Raw genomic sequence first — 17,040 nt, 5'->3', positions numbered from 1 at the left:
TTGGTTACTTTATGGGAGGAATTTGTTCCTGAATGGGATGTAGAGGGGATGATTTGAGGTGCGAATGGCTTCTTGTCATGTCTGCAGTAGAAGCCATTCAGACAGTGTGCAGGTTAGGGTAGACTCAAAACTACAGTACATACACTGGCTTGCAAATGTATTTATACCCATGGAAAGTTTTGACATTTTGTAGCATTATATTCACAACAGCATGATGTTCTATTTCTCAGTGTTTTCTTACTAATCTACATGATTGCATTACAACAATTTCCATAGTTATCCTCTATAATTGATTGATCTATCCCTCTTTCATAATATTGGTAAGAAGACAATGAAATTAATAAAGAGGGATTGATTGATCTATCCCTCTTTATTAATTTCATTGTCTTCTTACCAATATCATGATTGTTTTAACTGTCTGTTTATTTACTTTGATTATTTTTAATCTGCATGTCTCAGGTGGTTTTTAGTGTGTCCTTTTTTAACTTTGAAATGACATTGCTGTATGAAATATTCTCTATAAATAAATTTTGAGCGATTGACCCTGATGCTGAGACATGGTGGTGGCAGCATCATGCTGCGAGGAAGCATGTCTTCCTCTGGCTGTATGTTTAGGGTGAAGCTTTGAGGGTTTAGGGCTAAAGCTTTTTGCAGCTATCAATATCGAAAAATGTCAAAGTTATGGTTAGCTTAAATTGCATTAACTCTTAAGGCTTACTTGACAAAGTGAAAACCAATACTAAGCATCAACATATGTCTCTATATGTGATGAGAGGATTCCCATGCATTATATTATTATAGACCTTCGTCCAATTATTCTTCCTCCCTTTCAAAATTCCAAACTATTTCAAAAATGATAGAGTTGATTTTTCATTTAAACCTTTGCCAGTTTTGTAGGAGAGGAGGAGGTTTGCTTTTACTTTTACTTTTACTTTTAGTACTGATGGTGTTATAACCGTCATATGATGTGCAGTCTCTGTTCTTTTTAAATTAATAGAGGAATCAATTCAGAATATTCAATTAAACCTTATCCACCAAAGTATTATCTGAAGAATTTGGCCAAAATCTTGGTACCAACATCTGAAATGTTTAACATCTGAAAGAAACTGTTGATTCCCTGTTTGGTTACTGTAACTTCTGTGAAATGTTTGATAATTTGTCATTTTGTTCTTATCCTAATCTCTCAAGACTATTTCATGCCGTGATCTTACATTTCAAGACTACATACACTTTATTTCATTAAAGCATTTTAACCTTATGCCGAAAAGCATTTTAAACTGGGAATTATTAATATCTCAAATACCATCTGTGCTTGTGTGTACATATACTTGTGTGTTGGAATGATAATGTTAATGAGCAGTGACCATGTGTCTCTTGGTTATTTATAAAGTGTTTTGTGCTCAAGGGTATGTAGGCCTCCCTCACTATCGTGTTACGTCCATGTCCCAGTAAGGACACATAGCACACTCCTGTTGCTTTCCAGGGTTATCCTGAATCGGATAGGAAATACACAGGCCCACTTGTCCTCTCTTTGCTATAGAAGACCACTGGTTTAAAAAGAGGTTTCTGGTTTGGTGTATTCAAATCATCATCTGTAAGAACTCTTTTATGCTGGATCAGGACACACAACATTAGAAATTAAAACCTTTGTTCATGAACATTAAAAATGTATAAAGAACATTGTGCAGTCCCCAGAATATGTAATATATCATGAGAGATACATGACTGTTTTGAGCATGCACAAAACCTCTATGCAAAATTGTGGTGGTCTTTTCATGATAGCAGCATATCAGAGTGCTTGGTGTGGCATGGGGGAACCTGTTTGGAGCGTTGGATGTGCGGTCTGCACAAACCTGCATAGATATTTTACCTGAATAAGTATTGATTAAAATGTTGGTTTCATGCCAATACTACAACCTCATCACACTTTGCTTGCTGTGGTGATTTTGCTACCTCTTTGGCTGAAACCAAAATAATCTCCATTGACATCTGAAATGAACAATCCCCACTGTCCAACTGCTCCATGATCAGGCTACTTGTTTAGGGTTTTGGGCTCCTCAGTGGAATAGGACGGCCAGCTGAGGAGAAAGATGCATACACCTCCACACTGCAAACGGAATCAGTGTTGGAACACCTAAGGCACTTGTGACTTGAAAAGGTTTTATTCTCACTGTCAAAGAGAAGCCAATGTTCTTAGTAATGAGGAGGAAAAGGATGGCGGAGAAAGAACAAGCAGTACCTCCGAAGGTTTGTAATATGATTATACAATAGTTTAATGATTCCTTGTGAATCATGCACATAAAATCCGAGACGCGAGCTTGCACATCCATAAAATTGTAGTCATTGAAGTGCAGCACTCTGTACAGAAACCGGAAAATTTTTTACAAAGGACAGCCTGGTGCAGATGTACTATATGTATTTGTATTATTAGGGTATGGCTGAAGTTAGGTATAAAAAATTTCAGGGAGTACTGCCCGGTATCATAAACTCTTTCATGCTGAAATGATGTGTGATCCAGCCATGTTCAAAGACTCTTGGAAGTCCTGGATATGGTATGGTTGTCCTAATAAGTTTTAAAAGGGGTCTTAGTATATGGTGTCATCTCCCAGACCAGGATTTGTTGGTTACAATAAATCTTGAGGTGAAGATTAACTGCAAGAGGAGGTGTTGGCTGGCAGTAAATTTTGTCAAGGTTAGAATAATTTTGTTGGACTGATATCTTTGGAAATTAGTGATGTACATTTGTGTGCGTGTGGTAAGTAGAATGAGACAGAGTTGTAAGGCTGTCAGTGAGTGAAGCTACCTTTGATTCTGTCACAGGGGTCACATCATCTCTACAGATTCACTGCTTCCTGTTGTGTTCCCATGGTGACACCACATACAATAAAAGGACAAGCTACTCTCTGTGAAGCAATAAGCTATGTTTGTTTTCCACCATCACACAATACGGAAACAAACATACACTTTAAACTCCACACGTAGCTTTAGCATGTTTTGTCCATGTCCAATCAGTCATGTGCGCTGAAACTGCATTTTAAATTATATTGTTACAGCACAAATGACATTTGAGTTATGGGTTTATATGAGTTAAGCCTCTCTGGCATACAAGTTAACTTGCTTGAAAATAGGTCACTATATTGAGATATTCACCAATCACATCACTGTGGATTACCAGATGTAGCCTCAGCACATCAGGACATTAGATATGAAAATTAACTGGAGGATTTGCAAACAATAAAAACCTTCCCCCTGCCGGTGGTCAGCTTAGGCAATGCACTATCCCATGCTTGGCAGGGGAAACTGTGCTCATCATCAGAGTGCTGCCATGAATTTTTGGGTCTTTCTGAGGACAGAAGATGTGTTACTTTTGCTAACTAGATTTCACATGCAAGCTGCTTCCTTCATTTGTCAAAACATTCAGTCTTGGGAATGGAATGTGAAAAATTGCACTAATCAGATGAAATATTTCACACTGACATATGAATTATTTGTTCTGCAGTTTCTTCTGTCCCAGTTTGTTAACACGCAGGCAACCATGTATATCTCTATAATTTCCTTTTTGCTCCAGCAGTCTAACGTTTGTTTTTGAAATATTTATTTTAATCCATTGCTTCTGTGTCATGTGCACTTGGATGGAGGAAGATGAGTGAACTGGCTGATCTAGGTGCAGTTGAGCTTGAAGAAGCTAAATTTCTCCCTGTTGTTCAAGGAAACCGTGAGCTTTTCTTGCGCATGCTACCATCTTGGAAGTTCTGTGTAAGCATTTTCATCAACAGCTTGAGAAATTTTGCTTTTCAGGATGAATACATCTCATCAGAGATTAGGAATACAATAAATATTTGTTCATTGTTGTTTGATCCCAGAATTCTTGTCTAAAGAGGAATCTGCCAGGGGTGACCTGGGGGAGTTTTGTCTGCGCCAGCTCATCAATCACTGTCATCTGTTAATCAGATGGTCCTGGCTTTTGTCACGTTCAGTCCAACTGATGGGGGAATTTTTCATCTTGCTATGCAATCAGAGTGAATGTGTCAAATATCTGTTTCACCAAAATATTTCATTTGTCAGGGCCAAATGAAGGGTGTACCTCCTATGGATTGGTTTCTCATGAATCATTTGTCCAGCTCTGATGATTATAAATGACCATATGGTTCACAAGACAATAATAAAAGCTTAAGTTGAGTAAAAACAATTTTTTGTTTTTGCTGACTAAATACATGTTTATTAAAAAATTATTACTTTCTTGGTCTCTAGACAACTTCATATTCAGGTTGAACTGGATTCATGTTCTCAAACTAGGTGTAGTTAAAATGCAAAGCAAAGAACTTGAATATCTTTTTTAACTTTGTTTTATTTGTAAAATTCAAATAGTTACCAAAGTTCACAAACTGCTTTTGAAAAATCTTTGTTTATTCTAGGATGCTCCAGTCCTCATTCCTAGGTCTAAAAGTTATAGATTTAAAATTTTGAGCTGATTTAACTTAGCTTAGATTCAAAAAAGCAGTGAAATGGCTCTATAATGCTCTTAAAATCCGAAGCTAGAAATTGTAGTCTTGAAAAATCTAGATTTTAAAATTAAAAATTATTAGGGATCCTGTAATAGAGCACTGTTGTGTTTGACCAGGTGAGATGGCTTCACAAGGCAACTTAAGGCAGCTCCTTGTCACCAATTGAAAAAATTCAATTGCATTGTAGTGGACAGGTGGGTGTCTGGTTTGGGAACATCAGTATTTTATTTGGTTTTTGCAGTTGATGGATTTCTGTTGGCATCTTCAAGCTTTGAGCTTCAGCACGCACTGGAGCGCTTCACGGCTAAATCTGAACTGGCGTTCTGGGTTGCGCCGAAGTCAAAGGTTTCTGGGTCTTGTTCAAGAGTGATGGCAGAATGAAGCATATGATTGTTAGATGGATTGAGGCCTTATCGAAGTGCTGTACCTGTTTGTCGAGGCAAAGAAAGAGCTAAGGTGAAAGGAAAAATATTGGATTTGCATGGATTTGTATCTTCAAACCCTGCCTGCGGTCATGAGATATAGATATGAATGAAAGAACAAGGTTCTGAGCATTTGACATTAGCTTCCTCTGTGGAGTGGCCTTAGAGACATAGTAGAAAGCTCTGTTATCCTGGGGAATCTTGGATTAGAGCTACCGATTCTCTGTATTAGAAAGAGTCAGTTTAGGTGGTTCAAACATATGATCGAAGCACCTTTCCCCAGGCAATTTTCTGGGCATGTCCCACTGATAGGAGATTCTAGGGCAGAGCCAGAAATTGATGGAGGGACTAAACATTCCTTCTAGACTGAGAATGCCTTGGGATCACTCAGAATGAGCCCTAGACAATCACTGGGGAGAGGGATGTCCTGGACCTCCTACTTCTGTGACACAATCTCAGATAAGCATCCAATGACTGTCAGAGGATCTTTATAGAAACATGGCTACCCTAATAACAAACCCTAGTATACTGCAAGGCAGAAAGTGTAAGCTTTGAATTCTATAGTTTTTAGGAGACCTGTTGTTGTGAGATATATCACAAGTGAAACGTTGTTATTCTAGGATCTGAGATAGGATTTTCAAACACAAAATGTGCAATCAGAGGGTGTCAAATTGCAGTGATGGTTTATGACGTTATATAATTACTGCCATAGCAGCAATTTGGCTTATTTTTTATGTAGGAAAGCTAGAATTGCATTGACAAACGTGGAACCATTGAAATGCCTTAAGAATGTACCATACTGCAAATGTTGCATTTGAAAGGCTTTTATTCTTTTGCTGATTAATCAAATGTGTGCAAAAGTGACATGTGAAGCATTCATGCATGATTGAGAGCTCAAAGTGAAGAGTGTGGATGTTTAAGTACAGCTGCTGTCTAAGGGATAACATAAATCTGTGACTCAAGATGATTTTAATTATGATCTTATGTGGTGGAAAAAATGCCTTAGGAGATGCAAATCGATCTATTTTTTCCCTGTGTGTTGGATAATAATATATTTGCTACACACTCTCCAAGCTATCCTGCATTTGTGTCAAGATTTCTTTTCTTCCTCTTAGTTTAGATAAGTGTCAGCTAGATGTCTGAGATGTCACGGTCCTCCTCCACAGCTTTCGACTGCTGAAAATCACAGCCATCAATGAAAGCCTGTCCCATTGTTACAGTTTGCTTTTTATCTACTGAGAAATGATTATATGCTTGTTCCACCCCATTTGCTCTCATTTTTCCTGACAGGCACACTTGCTCTGTATCAACACCTATTTCTCTCAGGCTGACTCATGGTTCATATGGCTTTGCTGCCAGAGCATAATCAATTTACAGGCAGATTTGTGCCCACACACCAGTGCTGGCTGCTGGGGAAAAAAAGCAAAATTATGAAGTTTTCAATACAGTTCAATTCAGTTCACCAATTAACTAGAAATGTCATCTCAAGACAGTTAACTAGATAAAGGGGTCCAATTCTGGGGTGGCCAACTCCAGTACTAAAGAGCTGATGTCCTGCATGTTCTAGATGTTTCCCTGGTCAAAGGCTCTGTTATTAAATGAATGGTTCAATAGCTGCAGAACTTGATATGTTAAGAGAGGTTATTAAAGTCATTTGAATATACTTTGCTGGAGCAGGGACAAACAAAACATGCAGGACGCTGGCTCTTGAGGCCTGGAGTTGGTCACCCCTGGTCCAGTTCATATTCAAATATGTAGAATCTAATTCTAACTAAGTTACAAATTGATATTAATTAAATAATCCATTTAAATAGTCAGACCTTGGATATAATTCTGTACAATCCATTTCAATCTTTATATAATATAATCATATTCAGTTGATCATGCCAGTTGGTAATAAGTTATCTCTCTTAGGAAACCCAGCTGATTGTATCAAGCTATTGACATTGCAGCAGAAGAAACATATTACGAGATGAGGACAAGGAGTTAATGTTCAATTTAACACCTTTTAATAAGTCACTTTGTTACTTTTGGCCATGTATTTTTCATTACTTCGATGTTTAGTCATGCTCAGTTTAGTTATTGTTTACCTTACCCTTATGTTCCTGTGTTTAAGAATGTTTTGTCATTTCTCACTTACTTCTGTCTGTTAATGCACCTCGACATTCAGTTAATTAGACTCACCTGTTCATTGTTCCACTAATCATTCCTACGAGTATACTGTATATGCCCTCTTTCATCCACTCATTAATGGGTTCTCCAGTTGTTAACCATGTTGTTTCTGAGTCCCTAATTCCTCCTATGCTTCATGTTTTGATATTTGGTGTTTATTGTTTGAATCCCTTTGCTGCATTTGTTTTTCATTGTGTAAAAGCTGGACTTTTAATTTGTTAAACTATCACTTCTCATATGATTCTCCCTAACTACTGCCTATATTTGGGTCTTCCTCCACAACATATGACAACTGAACTTATTCTTCCTATGATTAAAATTGAAAATGAAGAAAAATACTAGTAAATAAAATAAAATACGAAAAGAACAACAGACTAAACATGTATGTCTGATTATGTTTGGTAGAAAATCTAAACTGCATAAATAGAATTAGTAATATTTACAGAAAAAATAGGTATCCTTTCCTTTACAATATTTTCTTATAAATCTTTGTATTTCCATGGAAAATTTCACTTCTAAGTTAGTTTATAAAATAACAATGTGCGATAAATGATCTTTCAGTTGTTCGAATCCTGACCTCAAGGAACTTTGTTGCATTGCCTTCCGCCTTCTCTCGCTGCCTGTTTTCTGTCTAACGGAATAAAACCATTAATACCACAACATTTTTTCAAAAAAATGCTCTCAGTGTAGGAGAGATGTACAGAAAGCAGCTAAAATACTAGTCAATAAACATTATGATGTTCAAAGCAAACTTTATAAGGTAGAAAAAAACTCTTTCTGTAGGTTTTGAAGATACACAATTAACTGGAAACCTATTTTAATAGGTTACTAAAAAATGATCAGTGAGTTATGTCAACAAAGAGTGGAGAAAATGCTAATGTTAAGCAAGCATTTCTGAAAACGTTTACACATAAAAACAATCATTAGCAGAACCAAAACAGGAGTTTACTGAGGACTATAGTTTGTAGTCTGTAACAGGAAAAGTGGAGGTTGCAAGGTCTGGAGCTTTCAAGCGGTTGCACTGTTGTCTTGATTTTAATTATTGGACTGAGGTTTGTCTCTGGAAAGTTGTTATTTTTAAATGACTCAAATTAGGGACAAGAAGTCCATATTGAGACATCTCTATTTTATATCCAATGTGATCATATAAAGGTCACTTAAATAAATATTTGGATCCTCTTCTTTTGCTTCAGTAAAGCCTCAGAATACTTCTTCCATCACAGAAAAAATGTATTTAAATCCAAAAAAAAAAAAAAACAACCTGACTAAGGGTGCAGTGACCCTGCAACTGCTTCAACTGAGAAAAGTAAAAATAAATAATTTTTCTTATAGCTCAGATAAACACTAGATAGACAAACTTAACTTGTACATTTAAGGATTCACACTTTTGCTTCCTTCGAGAGGACAAAACAGCAGTTGGCTTATTGAAAAACTCCCATAGTCACATCACTTGCAGACATTTTACATTTATGGATGTGACACATTGCTAAGATAAACCAGCAGCTTGTAATGCATAATCCTGTTTTTGTGCAAACGTTGTGCATTTTTTTGGGAGGTCAATGTTTATGCAACTCACTGCTGGTTTATCTAAGCAAAGTGGTAAAAACATAAATGTTAGTGTCAGGCAGCTGGAATCTATGTGTCTTTCTTTGCTCCACTGTATTTGTATTTTGCATAATATCCTCTTTAATAGAAGAGCCACCACTGCCACAAACCTTAATCGTACAAAGTATGTTGGAAATCCTTTTTTCACACTCACACCTAAAGCTTCAACAGCTCTTGCCCACTCACCAATAACCTGGCTTTTGTGTTCCTGCAGAAATCAGTTGGTAGCAACTTAGAAGTGAGAGCATTTTAATTAAATAAATGGAGGACATCAGTTCCAGAGTTAGGGAACACACGTAAAACAGACAAGAGCTTGGTTTACAGCTCAATCTACTGTTTAGAAACCCACCCTCATTGCAGCTGTGACTCAGACACCTTCTGAAATACGTTTGACTCCCGCCCGCCTGTGGACACACACACAGATACTCTCCCCCACAGTCCATCAGGTGTGTGACTAAGCATGCCATTGACAATGTAACTGAAGATGAGCCTCACTAGTTTACTTGTCCCCCTGCCCTCCATGTTAAACTAGCATTTTCACATATTTATACATGCCCAAGCTCTCACACACACACACTTGCAGACACCAATGCACACACACACTCTTACAGACATACATGCACACACACACACTTACAGACACACATGCACACACACAAAGCCCATCCCTGTTTCCCATCTGTCACCCTCTGCCCAGCAGACAGCCGTGTCGCCTGTCAAACGTGCTGGTCATTGATTGCTACTGTAAGAAGGAGCGAGTCAAGTGGGACTGGTTTTCCAAAGACTGCAGCAAACTGCATTGCTGCTGTGGGGAGCGGCAGCTGTTGCATACAGTGCTTTTTTCATATGGGCCAGCTATCTAATAGACCCCATTGTAAGCCTGATTCTTTCTTCCAAACTGATTCCAATTTGACTACAAAATAAGGTTAAATTGCAACATTAAAAATATGTTTCAAGTTATCCTGCCTTTAATTATTATTAAATATTATTATAAGGAGTCATCCTGACTTTGTGAAAGCAGTCGCTGTAAAGTTCTCCTTAGCATATAATACTTGTGTTTTCAGCAGAGCTAGCATCACTAAAATCTCAAAAACCTAGTATTGCCTACGGGGGGTTAGAGGACACTTGATACTTTAAAGTTCCATTCCTGTCCTTGCTCAAAAATGATCTAAACTGGAAGATACTCCCACTAACTTTATTACAAGTCGGACATGCAATTAAGGTCAAAGGACTTAATGTCCTTTGATGTTCCACAATTTACATCTACCTCTATTCACAATTTCTTTGGATACAGGTACATGTTCTACCTGTAGGTTCGTCCCAAGCAATTAATTGTTAGAGTAAATTAAAACCGTGCATTTCATCTTTAACAGATCCCTAACAAAAAAGATTTTAACAGCCTGATAGCTAGATATGCAAAGCGGACTATCACAACCTCTTCACCAGGAGTGTTACAACCCCTGGAATGGAAGTTTAGTAGGCACAGATTCCAACACAAAATGTATAAAATAAATCTAGCAACCAACAAACTTAAAACTACTGAACAAAATCCAGCTCAGCGTAAAAGTGGTTTATTTTTTACAAGTTCACGGTTTGGCACAGGACTTAACAAAGGGAGCAATACATTTCAGAGTCTCCAAGGCCAAAACAAAAAACACCAAAAAAAACCCTACTGACTGAAAATAACAATTCTTATCCAATAAAACACATGTACAATACTTGTCTAAAACAAGATATCCTAAATAAAACAGTTCACCAAAACAAGGTCTAAACACTGAATTATTCGGAGACACAGAATGACATTTCATAGTCAACCCAATCACAGATGCCCCAAGGGGAAGGGCTGTGGCACCAGATGACTGAAACTTTGATACAGTCCACTGATGAGGAGTAAGTGACTTTAGCTGTGCATCAAGGAGTGACAGCAGGCCTGCAAACAAACAAGAGAACAAATGAAAGAAGCTCTCTTCTAGTAAGGCAGGCCCATTAGGTCAGTGAACACAACAATGGGCAATATTGATGAGCCCTTCTAAAAAATAAATGAAATTATCAAACATTTCCATTTTTAAATCAGCTTTATACACCCAATCTGAATATTGTTTAAAGTTGCCAGAGTGATCTGTACTAGGTTAACTAAGCAGCTTGCTCACATTTCAAATCCAGTGTATTTTATGGCAGAGATGTAAAGGTGAAACGTATAAAACATGGCACTTTTTTGTACTCTGTTCAGTTTGTTATCTGCTAAAAGTATGGTTCTCTCGCACAACTGTAGCACCCTGAATGAAATGCAGACATATTTTAACATTTAATACTGTGATAAATGTTATGCCTCTCAACTTAAAAACGAAACTCCAAAAGCTGCCTTACAACTATGAGTAAAGTCGTCTTTCAGATTTGCATGGTTTCAACTCTGAAAGGCTTAAGAACAGTCAGGACAGTTTACAACTACAAGCTAAACATTGAAAAACACATTAAATTGTGTTTTGTGGAAAAAAGCTCATAAAAAGTGAAGTTCAAGAGATAAAATAAGGGCACCTAAGGGAAATGACAGTTTTTACATCGTACAAAATACAGGTTCCTTACTACTTACATCTCCTTTGCTTCCTTTGACCAGGGTTGCCAATTTAGCAACCCTGTCTTTATGTTTAGCATGTATTCCATCTCATATAACTACTGTTTTAGAATAGCAACTAGCAATAACTTTTTGCCTGATGTTACAGGAAGCTTTCAGAGACTTAGTATAATATCATTTTTACTCTTCTCAATGAGTAATGAGTGCTGCCATTGGCCCCTTGTCCTACCCCAAAACACTGACGTGTAGCCCAGTCCTCACATAGCAATCCCTCCCAGCTGCATCCTGAGCAGAAAATGTTAAGCCCTGTGCATCCAAACTGCAAATAAATCACGCATGCACGATGCCACTGCTGGCTGGGTTTTTTGTTGATGTAGGTTCTTAAGTGGACCATAAGGTCAAAAACAAACACAGACTTCAGAAAGCTAACAGAAAAAACTAAGTAACCCATCCTTTTTTTGTTTGTGTCCATTACAATTGTGCAACATGCACCAAGCCAATTTTATAAATTAGGTTACGACAGGATTTAGCAACTTTTTGTGACTTCAGACAACCATTTGCCACTTTCTTGCAGTATAGTTGGAAACACCACTTCATTTTTCACAAAAATAGCCAGGTTTTGAGTTTTATTCAGTAACAGCACCCACACCAAAAATTATTGCTGTCCTAGCAGTGCCTACACATAGTGCCTTCACTGTTTGGATAAGATACTTTTTTTTCCCCCAGTGGGCCCACCACCTTCAGGGGGAACCGTGAGGGACCAGTGCAAAGAGGATTGGGTGGAGGACGAAAGTGGAGACCTCAGCAGCCCGATCCCCGGATGCTTCGGCTGGCTCTAGGGACGTGGAATGTCACCTCGCTGGGGGGGAAGGAGCCCGAGCTTGTGCGGGAGGTCGAGAGATATCGACTAGAAATAGTCGGGCTCTCCTCCACGCACAGCGTGGGCTCTGGAACCCATCTCCTTGAGAGGGGTTGGACTCTCTTCTACTCTGGAGTGGCCCACGGGGAGAGGCGGCGGGCTGGTGTGGGTTTGCTTGTTGCCCCCCAGCTCAGCCGTCTCGTGTTGGGGTTTACCCCAGTGGATGAGAGGGTCGTATCCCTGTGCCTTCGGGTTGGGGAGAGGTCTCTGACTATCATTTCAGCCTACGGGCCGAGTGGTAGTGCAGAGTACCCGGCCTTCTTGGCGTCCCTGTCGGGGGTGCTGGATAGTGCCCCTCCCGGGGACTCCATTATTCTGCTGGGGGACTTCAACGCCCACGTGGGGAACGACAGTGACACCTGGAGAGGCGTGATCGGGAGGAATGGCCTCCCCGATCTGAATCCGAGTGGTGTTTTGTTATTGGACTTCTGTGCTAGTCACGGATTGTCCATAACGAACACCATGTTCAAACATAAGGGTGTCCATCAGTGCACTTGGCACCAGGACACCCTAGGCAGGAGGTCAATGATCGACTTTGTCGTCGTATCATCAGACCTTCGGCCGCATGTTTTGGACACTCGGGTGAAGAGAGGGGCTGAGCTGTCCACTGATCACCACCTGGTGGTGAGTTGGATCCACTGGAGGAGGAGAAAGCCGGACAGACTTGGCAGGCCCAAGCGCATAGTGAGGGTCTGCTGGGAAAACGCCTGGTGGAGCCCTCGGCCAGGGATGTATTTAACTCCCACCTCTAGGAGAGCTTCGACCAGATCCCGGGGGATGTTGGAGACATAGAGTCCGAGTGGACCATGTTCTCCGCATCTATTGTCGATGCTGCTGCCCGTAGCTGCGGCCGTAAGGTCTGCGGTGCCTGTTGCGGCGGCAATCCCAGAACCCGGTGGTGGACACCGGCAGTAAGGGATGCTGTCAAGCTGAAGAAGGAGTCCTATCGGCTGTGGTTGGCTTGTGGGACTCCTGAGGCGGCTGACCGGTACTGTGAGGCCAAGCGTGCTGCGGCCCGGGCTGTGGCAGAGGCAAAAACTCGGGCCTGGGAGAAGTTCGGTGAGGCCATGGAGAAGGACTACCGGTTGGACTCGAAGCGATTCTGGTAAACCGTCCGGCGCCTCAGGAGGGGGAAGCAGTGCTTCGCCAACACTGTTTATAGTGCGGGCGGGAGACTGATGACCTCGACTGAGGACATTATCGGGTGGTGGAAGGAGTACTTCGAGGATCTCCTCAATCCTGCCATCACGCATTCCGTGGTGGAAACAGAGGCTGGGGACTCGGGGTTGGACTCTTTCATCACCCAGGCTGAAGTCACTGAGGTGGTTAAAAAGCTCCGCGGCGGTGGCAAGGCTTTGGGGGTGGATGAGATCCGCCCTGAGTACCTCAAGTCTCTGGATGTTGTAGGGCTGTCATGGTTGACACGCCTCTTCAACATTGCGTGGCGGTCAGGGACAGTGCCTCTGGACTGGCAGACTGGGGTGGTGGTCCCCCTTAATAAGATGTTTGACCGGAGGGTGTGTTCCAACTACAGGGTGATCACACTCCTCAGCCTCCCTGGTAAGGCCTACGCCAGGGTATTGGAGAGGAGAGTCCGACCAATAATCGAACCTCGGCTTCAGGAGGAGCAGTGTGGTTTTCGTCCCAGCCGTGGAACACTGGACCAGCTCTATACCTTCTACAGGGTGCTCGAGGATTCATGGGAGTTTGCCCAACCGGTCCACATGTGTTTTGTGGACCTGGAGAAAGCATTTGACTGTGTCCCTTGTGATGCCCTGTGGGGGGTGCTCCAGGAGTATGGAATCGGGGGCCCTTTATTAGGGGCCATCCGGTCCCTGTACGAGCGGAGCAGGAGTTTGGTCCGCATTGCCGGCACTAAGTTGGACCTGTTCCCGGTGCATGTTGGACTCCGGCAGGGCTGCCCTTTGTCACCGGTCCTGTTCATAACTTTTATGGACAGGATTTCTAGACGCAGCCAAGGGCCGAAGGGGGTCTGGTTTGGGGACCAGTGGATTTCATCTCTTCTTTTTGCGGATGACGTGGTCCTGCTGGCCCCCTCTAGCCAAGACCTACAGCATGCGCTGTGGCGGTTCGCAGCCGAGTGTGAAGCAGCTGGGATGAGGATCAGCTCCTCCAAGTCCGAGGCCATGTTACTTGACCGGAAAAGGGTGGCTTGTCCTCTTCAGGTTTGAGGGGAGTTCCTGCCTCAAGTGGAGGAGTTTAAGTATCTCGGGGTCTTGTTCACGAGTGAGGGAAGAATGGAGCGGGAGATCGACAGACGGATCGGTGCGGCTGCCACCGTAATGTGGGCGCTGTGCCGGTCCGTTGTGGTGAAGAGAGAGCTGAGCCGAAAAGCAAAGCTCTCAATTTACCGGTCGGTCTACGTTCCTACCCTCACCTATGGCCATGAACTTTGGGTCATGACCAAAAGAACGAGATCCCGGATACAAGCGGCTGAAATGAGCTTCCTCCGTAGGGTGGCCGGGCACTCCCTTAGAGATAGGGTGAGGAGCTCGGCCATCCGGGAGGGGCTCGGAGTAGAGCCGCTGCTCCTCCACATCGAGAGGAGCCAGTTGAGGTGGCTTGGGCATCTATACCGGATGCCTCCTGGACGACTTCCTCGGGAGGTGTTCCAGGCACGTCCCACCGGGAGGAGGCCCAGGGGACAGCGCAGGACACGCTGGAGGGACTATGTCTCTCGGCTGGCCTGGGAACGCCTTGGGCTCCCCCTGGAGGAGCTGGAGGAGGTGTCTGGAGAGAGGGACGTCTGGGCGTCTCTGCTGAGTCTGCTGACCCCGCGACCCGGTCCCGGATAAGCGGAAGACGACGAGTACGAGTACTTTTTTTTAGTTTCCAACAGTTCGGTCAGTGGCCGAGGCTGTTTGAAAATCGTCTGAATACATTCCCCAGATGATTTCTCTTTGCATCTCTACTTTCAACAATCAAAGCCTTTTGTGAAACATTCAAAATCTCAATTTCTGTTTCTAACCTACTGCTCTTAACTAGTGAGTTGTGGTAAATTGCCATCCCTTCCAGTTTAATTTAATGATGGTTTCATTATTATTTTGCGGCAGTTGCTTAGATCGTCAAATATTAAAATTGGGGCCTTCGGTCTTCCTCATAAGTGTATTCCTGGAGTGACTGCATTGATTAATTTGAGTAGCTCCACGTTAGTTTTAACGTTACGTGGTCCTGTCTGGATGACCATTATGTTCCATGTGTTCTGAGAAAGTATCATTGGCTGACAACATAAGGAGGAGGAAAAGGAGGCTAAAAACAGAGCAAGTCTCCATGTCCTGCTGCATCCTCAGGTTACTCACCGGCTTCATTTATTATTAGTGGCCCTCATCCATTATGAATTAGCAGGTACAATGCCCCATCGCTTTTGGAACTGATGCTACTAATCAGTCCCTCCCCTATCTCTGCTGCTAACACCACAACCACCACTGTTGCCATCCTGCCAGAAGCCTCATACGTGTAGGAACCTTTCTGCCATCTCTCTGTGCTGTGACCTACATAAAAGGAGAACAGGATTTTGCAGAGGGAGAGAAAAGATCAGGTTTTGTGAGACAGAACAGAAAGGGGAAAGACAAACAAGGAATGAAATAATGCTGAGCAGTGATTCAGCAGGAGGTAGATACAATTTTTAAAAACATATTCCAATGATATGTAGACCTCACATCTATTTTATCTAGCTTGGTGTTCCTTTCAGTTAATCATTTCCATTCCACATCAGCACAGTTTATACCTTAAGCAAATAGCCTGTCCTTGAGGACAGCAATTAGTATCTACTAAAACTGGCACAAGCCTGCTTGCAGCATTTCGAGCACAGCGTTTCAGATAATAACCCTAATGATGACTTGCAGCTCCTAACCAATGTGTCCAACATGACTCTCCTCTGTCCTTTTCTTGACCATTTATAGCAAGAAGATCCTCGATGCTGCTGCTGCTCTGTGGAATGTATTTAGTCACTGCTCCTGCATTTGACAGGCAAGAAGCATATGTTTGACATTGGGAAATAAACTAGAAGGAACCCATGTTTTGTTACAGCCTGAAACGCATCAGCATCCTGGGCTAATGTTTGCTTTTTCAGCCCTGAAATGAACGACATGAACTGTTAGAATTAGCAGCAAAAACATGTTCTCAGATGTGCCTGTGAAATTTGGACAATCTTTGTGATTTCATTAATTTATTCAGTTACAGTCCTGCAAAAAAAGTATTTGCCACCTTGCAAATTTCTTTTTTTTTTTGTCACTTTTAAATGTCTCAGATCAATAAAAACGTTTTAATATTGAACAAAGGGTCCGATATAAAACCTGAGTATATACAGGTAAATTCAGCCACTTCGGAGGGTTTTTGACACGAATGGCTTGATGAAAGTTATCCCACATCTTTGCAGTAAGATTTAAGTTTCACTTTTGCAAGACCAGAATTTTTAGGTAGATAGAATAATTCATGATTCTATAAGTTGTGACAAGTCGTCAAGGACATGAAGCAGCAAAGCAGCTTCAGACCATTATACTACTACCACCATGTTTGACTGTTGGTATGATGTTCTTTTTCTGAAATGCTGTTAGTTTTACATCAAAGGTAAAATGTTTGTCTCATCAGTCCACAGAATTGTTTTTGGTCCTGGTCAGCAGTGATTATCACCTTACAAATCTTTTGCTCAGACTCAATGATGCCTTGGAGTAATTTTGGTGGGTCTGCCACTTCTTGGAAGGTTCACATATGTTCCATGTTTCTCCATTTGTGAAACACCAGCTGAAGTCCTGGAGAAATGATTTTGAAGCATTTCCATAGTATTGTATGTCAGTGAGTTTGTTTCTCATTTGCCCTAAATTT

This window comes from Girardinichthys multiradiatus, chromosome 17 (assembly GCF_021462225.1).
Source record: "Girardinichthys multiradiatus isolate DD_20200921_A chromosome 17, DD_fGirMul_XY1, whole genome shotgun sequence".
Taxonomy (NCBI): Eukaryota; Metazoa; Chordata; class Actinopteri; order Cyprinodontiformes; family Goodeidae; genus Girardinichthys; species Girardinichthys multiradiatus.
Note: the sequence above shows the minus strand (reverse complement) of the source record.